Raw genomic sequence first — 12,825 nt, 5'->3', positions numbered from 1 at the left:
AAAGCTGCCGAACGTGTTTCTTTCTCTATTTCAATGGTATTCTGCCTTATATAACACACATTTACCACTCTAGTCTCCTTTAAGTAAACAATATAGGATTCATACAGTGTTTGATGTTATCTTAACTCGAATTAAGGATTTCCCTTATCTTAGCTACCTTTTCTACACTAAGAACTGACTTGGAGATTCTCTTTCAGCTGTTCTAAACAAGTTCTCATCTGTTTACAGTCATTTTCTATGAATTATTCATGTTTTCATGTAGTTTCCTATATTCTGCCTTCTGGTCCAAGTATAAGCTTTGCCCACTTTATCAAACAACTTCCTACACATTGTTATGAACTAAGGCAGCTAGGTAACATTTTCTCTCAACTGTGTTATAGAGTGTAGTACTACATTTCAGTGAAGTGTAAGGCTTTCCAAAGCTGCCGAACGTGTTTCTTTCTCTATTTCAATGGTATTCTGCCTTGTATAACACACATTTACCACTCTAGTCTCCTTTAAGTAAAGAATATAAGATTCATACAGTGTTTCATGTGAATTTAACAGGAATTTCGGATTTCCCTTATCTTAGCTACCTTTTCTACACTAAGAACTGACTTGGAGAATCTCTTTCAGCTGTTCTAACCAAGTTCTCATCTGTTTACAGTCATTTTCACTGAATTATTCATGTTTTCATGTAGTTTCCTATATTCTTCCTTCTGGTCCAAGAATAAGCTTTGCCCACTTTATCAAACAACTTCCTACACACTGTTATGATCTGAGGCAGCTAGGGAACATTGTCTCTCAACTGTGTGATAGAGTGTAGTACTACATTTCAGTGAAGTGTAAGGCTTTTTAAAGCTGCCGAACGTTTTTCTTTCTCTATTTCAATGGTATTCTGCCTTGTATAACACACATTTACCACTCTAGTCTCCTTTAAGTAAAGAATATAGGATTCATACAGTGTTTCATGGGATCTTAACTCCAATTAAGGATTTCTCGGATCTTAGCTACCTTTTCTACATTAAGAACAAACTTGGAGAATCTCTTTCAGCTGTTCTAAACAAGTTCTCATCTGTTTACAGTCATTTTCACTGAATTATTCATGTTTTCATGTAGTTTCCTATATTCTTCCTTCTGGTCCAAGAATAAGCTTTGTCCACTTTATCAAACAACTTCCTACACACTGTTATGAACTGAGGGAGCTGGGGAACATTGTCTCTCAAATGTGTTATAGAGTGTAGTACTACATTTCAGTGAAGTGTAAGGCTTTCCAAAGCTGCCGAACATGTTTCTTTCTCTATTTCAATGGTATTCTGCCTTGTATAACACACATTTACCACTCTAGTCTCCTTTAAGTAAAGAATATAGGATTCATACAGTGTTTCATGTGATCTTAACTCGAATTAAGGATTTCCCGGATCTTAGCTACCTTTTCTACATTAAGAACAGACTTGGAGAATCTCTTTCAGCTGTTCTAAACAAGTTCTCATCTGTTTACAGTCATTTTCACTGAATTATTCATGTTTTCATGTAGTTTCCTATATTCTGCCTTCTGGTCCAAGTATAAGCTTTGCCCACTTTATCAAACAACTTCCTACACATTGTTATGAACTAAGGCAGCTAGGTAACATTTTCTCTCAACTGTGTTATAGAGTGTAGTACTACATTTCAGTGAAGTGTAAGGCTTTCCAAAGCTGCCGAACATGTTTCTTTCTCTATTTCAATGGTATTCTGCCTTATATAACACACATTTACCACTCTAGTCTCCTTTAAGTAAACAATATAGGATTCATACAGTGTTTGATGTTATCTTAACTCGAATTAAGGATTTCCCTTATCTTAGCTACCTTTTCTACACTAAGAACTGACTTGGAGATTCTCTTTCAGCTGTTCTAACCAAGTTCTCATCTGTTTACAGTCATTTTCACTGAATTATTCATGTTTTCATGTAGTTTCCTATATTCTTCCTTCTGGTCCAAGAATAAGCTTTGCCCACTTTATCAAACAACTTCCTACACACTGTTATGATCTGAGGCAGCTAGGGAACATTGTCTCTCAACTGTGTGATAGAGTGTAGTACTACATTTCAGTGAAGTGTAAGGCTTTTTAAAGCTGCCGAACGTTTTTCTTTCTCTATTTCAATGGTATTCTGCCTTGTATAACACACATTTACCACTCTAGTCTCCTTTAAGTAAAGAATATAGGATTCATACAGTGTTTCATGGGATCTTAACTCCAATTAAGGATTTCTCGGATCTTAGCTACCTTTTCTACATTAAGAACAAACTTGGAGAATCTCTTTCAGCTGTTCTAAACAAGTTCTCATCTGTTTACAGTCATTTTCACTGAATTATTCATGTTTTCATGTAGTTTCCTATATTCTTCCTTCTGGTCCAAGAATAAGCTTTGTCCACTTTATCAAACAACTTCCTACACACTGTTATGAACTGAGGGAGCTGGGGAACATTGTCTCTCAAATGTGTTATAGAGTGTAGTACTACATTTCAGTGAAGTGTAAGGCTTTTTAAAGCTGCCGAACGTTTTTCTTTCTCTATTTCAATGGTATTCTGCCTTGTATAACACACATTTACCACTCTAGTCTCCTTTAAGTAAAGAATATAGGATTCATACAGTGTTTCATGTGATCTTAACTCGAATTAAGGATTTCCCGGATCTTAGCTACCTTTTCTACATTAAGAACAGACTTGGAGAATCTCTTTCAGCTGTTCTAAACTAGTTCTCATCTGTTTACAGTCATTTTCACTGAATTATTCATGTTTTCATGTAGTTTCCTATATTCTGCCTTCTGGTCCAAGTATAAGCTTTGCCCACTTTATCAAACAACTTCCTACACATTGTTATGAACTAAGGCAGCTAGGTAACATTTTCTCTCAACTGTGTTATAGAGTGTAGTACTACATTTCAGTGAAGTGTAAGGCTTTCCAAAGCTGCCGAACATGTTTCTTTCTCTATTTCAATGGTATTCTGCCTTATATAACACACATTTACCACTCTAGTCTCCTTTAAGTAAACAATATAGGATTCATACAGTGTTTGATGTTATCTTAACTCGAATTAAGGATTTCCCTTATCTTAGCTACCTTTTCTACACTAAGAACTGACTTGGAGATTCTCTTTCAGCTGTTCTAAACAAGTTCTCATCTGTTTACAGTCATTTTCTATGAATTATTCATGTTTTCATGTAGTTTCCTATATTCTGCCTTCTGGTCCAAGTATAAGCTTTGCCAACTTTATCAAAAAACTTCCTACACACTGTTATGAACTGAGGCAGCTAGGGAACATTGTCTCTCAACTGTGTTATAGAGTGTAGTACTACATATCAGTGAAGTGTAAGGCTTTCCAAAGCTGCCGAACGTGTTTCTTTCTCTATTTCAATGGTATTCTGCCTTGTATAACACACATTTACCACTCTAGTCTCCTTTAAGTAAAGAATATAGGATTCATACTGTGTTTCATGTGAATTTAACTGGAATTACGGATTTCCCTTATCTTAGCTACCTTTTCTACACTAAGAACTGACTTGGAGAATCACTTTCAGCTGTTCTAAACAAGTTCTCATCTGTTTACAGTCATTTTCACTGAATTATTCATGTTTTCATGTAGTTTCCTATATTCTTCCTTCTGGTCCAAGAATAAGCTTTGTCCACTTTATCAAACAACTTCCTACACACTGTTATGAACTGAGGGAGCTGGGGAACATTGTCTCTCAACTGTGTTATAGAGTGTAGTACTACATTTCAGTGAAGTGTAAGGCTTTCCAAAGCTGCCGAACGTGTTTCTTTCTCTATTTCAATGGTATTCTGCCTTATATAACACACATTTACCACTCTAGTCTCCTTTAAGTAAACAATATAGGATTCATACAATGTTTGATGTTATCTTAACTCGAATTAAGGATTTCCCTTATCTTAGCTACCTTTTCTACACTAAGAACTGACTTGGAGATTCTCTTTCAGCTGTTCTAAACAAGTTCTCATCTGTTTACAGTCATTTTCACTGAATTATTCATGTTTTCATGTAGTTTCCTATATTCTGCCTTCTGTTCCAAGTATAAGCTTTGCCCACTTTATCAAACAACTTCCTACACACTGTTATGAACTGAGGCAGCTCGGGAACATTGTCTCTCAACTGTGTGATAGAGTGTAGTACTACATTTCAGTGAAGTGTAAGGCTTTCCAAAGCTGCCGAACGTGTTTCTTTCTCTATTTCAATGGTATTCTGCCTTGTATAACACACATTTACCACTCTAGTCTCCTTTAAGTAAAGAATATAGGATTCATACTGTGTTTCATGTGAATTTAACTGGAATTACGGATTTCCCTTATCTTAGCTACCTTTTCTACACTAAGAACTGACTTGGAGAATCTCTTTCAGCTGTTCTAAACAAGTTCTCATCTGTTTACAGTCATTTTCACTGAATTATTCATGTTTTCATGTAGTTTCCTATATTCTTCCTTCTGGTCCAAGAAAAAGCTTTGTCCACTTTATCAAACAACTTCCTACACACTGTTATGAACTGAGGGAGCTGGGGAACATTGTCTCTCAACTGTGTTATAGAGTGTAGTACTACATTTCAGTGAAGTGTAAGGCTTTCCAAAGCTGCCGAACGTGTTTCTTTCTCTATTTCAATGGTATTCTGCCTTGTATAACACACATTTACCACTCTAGTCTCCTTTAAGTAAAGAATATAAGATTCATACAGTGTTTCATGTGAATTTAACTGGAATTACGGATTTCCCTTATCTTAGCTACCTTTTCTACACTAAGAACTGACTTGGAGAATCTCTTTCAGCTGTTCTAAACAAGTTCTCATCTGTTTACAGTCATTTTCACTGAATTATTCATGTTTTCATGTAGTTTCCTATATTCTTCCTTCTGGTCCAAGAAAAAGCTTTGCCCACTTTATCAAAAAACTTCCTACACACTGTTATGAACCGAGGGAGCTGGGGAACATTGTCTCTCAACTGTGTTATAGAGTGTAGTACTACATTTCAGTGAAGTGTAAGGCTTTCCAAAGCTGCCGAACGTGTTTCTTTCTCTATTTCAATGGTATTCTGCCTTATATAACACACATTTACCACTCTAGTCTCCTTTAAGTAAACAATATAGGATTCATACAATGTTTGATGTTATCTTAACTCGAATTAAGGATTTCCCTTATCTTAGCTACCTTTTCTACACTAAGAACTGACTTGGAGATTCTCTTTCAGCTGTTCTAAACAAGTTCTCATCTGTTTACAGTCATTTTCACTGAATTATTCATGTTTTCATGTAGTTTCTTATATTCTGCCTTCTGGTCCAAGTATAAGCTTTGCCCACTTTATCAAACAACTTCCTACACACTGTTATGAACTGAGGCAGTTCGGGAACATTGTCTCTCAACTGTGTGATAGATTGTAGTACTACATTTCAGTGAAGTGTAAGGCTTTTTAAAGCTGCCGAACGTTTTTCTTTCTCTATTTCAATGGTATTCTGCCTTGTATAACACACATTTACCACTCTAGTCTCCTTTAAGTAAAGAATATAGGATTCATACAGTGTTTCATGGGATCTTAACTCCAATTAAGGATTTCCCGGATCTTAGCTACCTTTTCTACATTAAGAACAAACTTGGAGAATCTCTTTCAGCTGTTCTAAACAAGTTCTCATCTGTTTACAGTCATTTTCACTGAATTATTCATGTTTTCATGTAGTTTCCTATATTCTGCCTTCTGGTCCAAGAATAAGCTTTGTCCACTTTATCAAACAACTTCCTACACACTGTTATGAACTGAGGGAGCTGGGGAACATTGTCTCTCAACTGTGTTATAGAGTGTAGTACTACATTTCAGTGAAGTGTAAGGCTTTCCAAAGCTGCCGAACGTTTTTCTTTCTCTATTTCAATGGTATTCTGCCTTGTATAACACACATTTACCACTCTAGTCTCCTTTAAGTAAAGAATATAGGATTCATACAGTGTTTCATGTGATCTTAACTCGAATTAAGGATTTCCCGGATCTTAGCTACCTTTTCTACATTAAGAACTGACTTGGAGAATCTCTTTCAGCTGTTCTAAACAAGTTCTCATCTGTTTACAGTCATTTTTACTGAATTATTCATGTTTTCATGTAGTTTCCTATATTCTGCCTTCTGGTCCAAGTATAAGCTTTGCCCACTTTATCAAACAACTTCCTACACATTGTTATGAACTGAGGCAGTTCGGGAACATTGTCTCTCAACTGTGTTATAGAGTGTAGTACTACATTTCAGTGAAGTGTAAGGCTTTCCAAAGCTGCCGAACGTGTTTCTTTCTCTATTTCAATGGTATTCTGCCTTATATAACACACATTTACCACTCTAGTCTCCTTTAAGTAAAGAATATAGGATTCATACAGTGTTTCATGTGATCTTAACTCGAATTAAGGATTTCCCGGATCTTAGCTACCTTTTCTAAATTAAGAACAGACTTGGAGAATCACTTTCAGCTGTTCTAAACAAGTTCTCATCTGTTTACAGTCATTTTCACTGAATTATTCCTTTTTTTCATGTAGTTTCCTATATTCTGCCTTCTGGTCCAAGTATAAGCTTTGCCCACTTTATGAAACAACTTCCTACACATTGTTATGAATTAATGCAGCTAGGGAACATTGTCTCTCAACTGTGTTATAGAGTGTCGTACTACATTTCAGTGAAGTGTAAGGCTTTCCAAAGCTGCCGAACGTGTTTCTTTCTCTATTTCAATGGTATTCTGCCTTATATAACACACATTTACCACTCTAGTCTCCTTTTAAGTAATGAATATAGCATTCATACAGTGTTTGATGTTATCTTAACTCGAATTAATGATTTCCCTTATCTTAGCTACCTTTTCTACACTAAGAACTGACTTGGATATTCTCTTTCAGCTGTTCTAAACAAGTTCTCATCTGTTTACAGTCATTTTCACTGAATTATTCGTTTTCATGTAGTTTCCTATATTCTGCCTTCTGGTCCAAGAATAAGCTTTGCCCACTTTATCAAACAACTTCCTACACACTGTTATGAACTGAGGCAGCTAGGGAACATTGTCTCTCAACTGTGTGATAGAGTGTAGTACTACATTTCAGTGAAGTGTAAGGCTTTCCAAAGCTGCCGAACGTGTTTCTTTCTCTATTTCAATGGTATTCTGCCTTGTATAACACACATTTACCACTCTAGTCCCTTTAAGTAAACAATATAGGATTCATACTGTGTTTCATGTGAATTTAACTGTAATTACGGATTTCCCTTATCTTAGCTACCTTTTCTACACTAAGAACTGACTTGGAGAATCTCTTTCAGCTGTTCTAAACAAGTTCTCATTTGTTTACAGTCATTTTCACTGAATTATTCATGTTTTCATGTAGTTTCCTATATTCTTCCTTCTGGTCCAAGAATAAGCTTTGCCCACTTTATCAAACAACTTCCTACACACTGTTATGAACTGAGGGAGCTGGGGAACATTGTCTCTCAACTGTGTTATAGAGTGTAGTACTACATTTCAGTGAAGTGTAAGGCTTTCCAAAGCTGCCGAACGTGTTTCTTTCTCTATTTCAATGGTATTCTGCCTTATATAACACACATTTACCACTCTAGTCTCCTTTAAGTAAACAATATAGGATTCATACAATGTTTGATGTTATCTTAACTCGAATTAAGGATTTCCCTTATCTTAGCTACCTTTTCTACACTAAGAACTGACTTGGAGATTCTCTTTCAGCTGTTCTAAACAAGTTCTCATCTGTTTACAGTCATTTTCACTGAATTATTCATGTTTTCATGTAGTTTCCTATATTCTGCCTTCTGGTCCAAGTATAAGCTTTGCCCACTTTATCAAACAACTTCCTACACACTGTTATGAACTGAGGCAGTTCGGGAACATTGTCTCTCAACTGTGTGATAGAGTGTAGTACTACATTTCAGTGAAGTGTAAGGCTTTTTAAAGCTTCGGAACGTTTTTCTTTCTCTATTTCAATGGTATTCTGCCTTGTATAACACACATTTACCACTCTAGTCTCCTTTAAGTAAAGAATATAGGATTCATACAGTGTTTCATGGGATCTTAACTCCAATTAAGGATTTCCCGGATCTTAGCTACCTTTTCTACATTAAGAACAAACTTGGAGAATCTCTTTCAGCTGTTCTAAACAAGTTCTCATCTGTTTACAGTCATTTTCACTGAATTATTCGTGTTTTCATGTAGTTTCCTATATTCTTCCTTCTGGTCCAAGAATAAGCTTTGTCCACTTTATCAAACAACTTCCTACACACTGTTATGAACTGAGGGAGCTGGGGAACATTGTCTCTCAACTGTGTTATAGAGTGTAGTACTACATTTCAGTGAAGTGTAAGGCTTTCCAAAGCTGCCGAACGTGTTTCTTTCTCTATTTCAATGGTATTCTGCCTTATATAACACACATTTACCACTCTAGTCTCCTTTAAGTAAACAATATAGGATTCATACAATGTTTGATGTTATCTTAACTCGAATTAAGGATTTCCGTTATCTTAGCTACCTTTTCTACACTAAGAACTGACTTGGAGATTCTCTTTCAGCTGTTCTAAACAAATTCTCATCTGTTTACAGTCATTTTCACTGAATTATTCATGTTTTCATGTAGTTTCCTATATTCAGCCTTCTGGTCCAAGTATAAGCTTTGCCCACTTTATCAAACAACTTCCTACACACTGTTATGAACTGAGGCAGCTCGGGAACATTGTCTCTCAACTGTGTGATAGAGTGTAGTACTACATTTCAGTGAAGTGTAAGGCTTTCCAAAGCTGCCGAACGTGTTTCTTTCTCTATTTCAATGGTATTCTGCCTTGTATAACACACATTTACCACTCTAGTCTCCTTTAAGTAAAGAATATAAGATTCATACAGTGTTTCATGTGAATTTAAGTGGAATTACGGATTTCCCTTATCTTAGCTACCTTTTCTACACTAAGAACTGACTTGGAGAATCTCTTTCAGCTGTTCTAAACAAGTTCTCATTTGTTTACAGTCATTTTCACTGAATTATTCATGTTTTCATGTAGTTTCCTATATTCTTCCTTCTGGTCCAAGAATAAGCTTTGCCCACTTTATCAAACAACTTCCTACACACTGTTATGAACTGAGGGAGCTGGGGAACATTGTCTCTCAACTGTGTTATAGAGTGTAGTACTACATTTCAGTGAAGTGTAAGGCTTTCCAAAGCTGCCGAACGTGTTTCTTTCTCTATTTCAATGGTATTCTGCCTTATATAACACACATTTACCACTCTAGTCTCCTTTAAGTAAACAATATAGGATTCATACAATGTTTGATGTTATCTTAACTCGAATTAAGGATTTCCCTTATCTTAGCTACCTTTTCTACACTAAGAACTGACTTGGAGATTCTCTTTCAGCTGTTCTAAACAAGTTCTCATCTGTTTACAGTCATTTTCACTGAATTATTCATGTTTTCATGTAGTTTCCTATATTCTGCCTTCTGGTCCAAGTATAAGCTTTGCCCACTTTATCAAACAACTTCCTACACACTGTTATGAACTGAGGCAGTTCGGGAACATTGTCTCTCAACTGTGTGATAGAGTGTAGTACTACATTTCAGTGAAGTGTAAGGCTTTTTAAAGCTGCCGAACGTTTTTCTTTCTCTATTTCAATGGTATTCTGCCTTGTATAACACACATTTACCACTCTAGTCTCCTTTAAGTAAAGAATATAGGATTCATACAGTGTTTCATGGGATCTTAACTCCAATTAAGGATTTCCCGGATCTTAGCTACCTTTTCTACATTAAGAACAAACTTGGAGAATCTCTTTCAGCTGTTCTAAACAAGTTCTCATCTGTTTACAGTCATTTTCACTGAATTATTCGTGTTTTCATGTAGTTTCCTATATTCTGCCTTCTGGCCCAAGAATAAGCTTTGCCCACTTTATCAAACAACTTCCTACACACTGTTATGAACTGAGGCAGCTCGGGAACATTGTCTCTCAACTGTGCGATAGAGTGTAGTACTACATTTCAGTGAAGTGTAAGGCTTTCCAAAGCTGCCGAACGTGTTTCTTTCTCTATTTCAATGGTATTCTGCCTTGTATAACACACATTTACCACTCTAGTCTCCTTTAAGTAAAGAATATAAGATTCATACAGTGTTTCATGTGAATTTAACAGGAATTACGGATTTCCCTTATCTTAGCTACCTTTTCTACACTAAGAACTGACTTGGAGAATCTCTTTCAGCTGTTCTAACCAAGTTCTGATCTGTTTACAGTCATTTTCACTGAATTATTCGTTTTCATGTAGTTTCCTATATTCTTCCTTCTGGTCCAAGAATAAGCTTTGCCCACTTTATCAAACAACTTCCTACACACTGTTATGAACTGAGGCAGCTAGGGAACATTGTCTCTCAACTGTGTGATAGAATGTAGTACTACATTTCAGTGAAGTGTAAGGCTTTCCAAAGCTGCCGAACGTGTTTCTTTCTCTATTTCAATGGTATTCTGCGTTGTATAACACACATTTACCCCTCTAGTCTCCTTTAAGTAAAGAATATAAGATTCATACAGTGTTTCATGTGAATTTAACTGGAATTACGGATTTCCCTTATCTTAGCTACCTTTTCTACACTAAGAACTGACTTGGAGAATCTCTTTCAGCTGTTCTAAACAAATTCTCATTTGTTTACAGTCATTTTCACTGAATTATTCATGTTTTCATGTAGTTTCCTATATTCTTCCTTCTGGTCCAAGAATAAGCTTTGCCCACTTTATCAAACAACTTCCTACACACTGTTATGAACTGAGGGAGCTGGGGAACATTGTCTCTCAACTGTGTTATAGAGTGTAGTACTACATTTCAGTGAAGTGTAAGGCTTTCCAAAGCTGCCGAACGTGTTTCTTTCTCTATTTCAATGGTATTCTGCCTTATATAACACACATTTACCACTCTAGTCTCCTTTAAGTAAACAATATAGGATTCATACAATGTTTGATGTTATCTTAACTCGAATTAAGGATTTCCCTTATCTTAGCTACCTTTTCTACACTAAGAACTGACTTGGAGATTCTCTTTCAGCTGTTCTAAACAAGTTCTCATCTGTTTACAGTCATTTTCACTGAATTATTCATGTTTTCATGTAGTTTCCTATATTCTGCCTTCTGGTCCAAGTATAAGCTTTGCCCACTTTATCAAACAACTTCCTACACACTGTTATGAACTGAGGCAGTTCGGGAACATTGTCTCTCAACTGTGTGATAGAGTGTAGTACTACATTTCAGTGAAGTGTAAGGCTTTTTAAAGCTGCGGAACGTTTTTCTTTCTCTATTTCAATGGTATTCTGCCTTGTATAACACACATTTACCACTCTAGTCTCCTTTAAGTAAAGAATATAGGATTCATACAGTGTTTCATGGGATCTTAACTCCAATTAAGGATTTCCCGGATCTTAGCTACCTTTTCTACATTAAGAACAAACTTGGAGAATCTCTTTCAGCTGTTCTAAACAAGTTCTCATCTGTTTACAGTCATTTTCACTGAATTATTCGTGTTTTCATGTAGTTTCCTATATTCTTCCTTCTGGTCCAAGAATAAGCTTTGTCCACTTTATCAAACAACTTCCTACACACTGTTATGAACTGAGGGAGCTGGGGAACATTGTCTCTCAACTGTGTTATAGAGTGTAGTACTACATTTCAGTGAAGTGTAAGGCTTTCCAAAGCTGCCGAACGTGTTTCTTTCTCTATTTCAATGGTATTCTGCCTTATATAACACACATTTACCACTCTAGTCTCCTTTAAGTAAACAATATAGGATTCATACAATGTTTGATGTTATCTTAACTCGAATTAAGGATTTCCGTTATCTTAGCTACCTTTTCTACACTAAGAACTGACTTGGAGATTCTCTTTCAGCTGTTCTAAACAAATTCTCATCTGTTTACAGTCATTTTCACTGAATTATTCATGTTTTCATGTAGTTTCCTATATTCAGCCTTCTGGTCCAAGTATAAGCTTTGCCCACTTTATCAAACAACTTCCTACACACTGTTATGAACTGAGGCAGCTGGGGAACATTGTCTCTCAACTGTGTGATAGAGTGTAGTACTACATTTCAGTGAAGTGTAAGGCTTTCCAAAGCTGCCGAACGTGTTTCTTTCTCTATTTCAATGGTATTCTGCCTTGTATAACACACATTTACCACTCTAGTCTCCTTTAAGTAAAGAATATAAGATTCATACAGTGTTTCATGTGAATTTAAGTGGAATTACGGATTTCCCTTATCTTAGCTACCTTTTCTACACTAAGAACTGACTTGGAGAATCTCTTTCAGCTGTTCTAAACAAGTTCTCATTTGTTTACAGTCATTTTCACTGAATTATTCATGTTTTCATGTAGTTTCCTATATTCTTCCTTCTGGTCCAAGAATAAGCTTTGCCCACTTTATCAAACAACTTCCTACACACTGTTATGAACTGAGGGAGCTGGGGAACATTGTCTCTCAACTGTGTTATAGAGTGTAGTACTACATTTCAGTGAAGTGTAAGGCTTTCCAAAGCTGCCGAACGTGTTTCTTTCTCTATTTCAATGGTATTCTGCCTTATATAACACACATTTACCACTCTAGTCTCCTTTAAGTAAACAATATAGGATTCATACAATGTTTGATGTTATCTTAACTCGAATTAAGGATTTCCCTTATCTTAGCTACCTTTTCTACACTAAGAACTGACTTGGAGATTCTCTTTCAGCTGTTCTAAACAAGTTCTCATCTGTTTACAGTCATTTTCATTGAATTATTCATGTTTTCATGTAGTTTCCTATATTCTGCCTTCTGGTCCA

This window comes from Pipistrellus hanaki (assembly GCF_964339955.1).
Source record: "Pipistrellus hanaki genome assembly, chromosome: 5".
In the NCBI taxonomy this organism is placed as follows: Eukaryota; Metazoa; Chordata; class Mammalia; order Chiroptera; family Vespertilionidae; genus Pipistrellus; species Pipistrellus hanaki.
The sequence above is the reverse complement of the archived record's forward strand: the minus strand, read 5'-3'. Positions refer to the sequence as shown.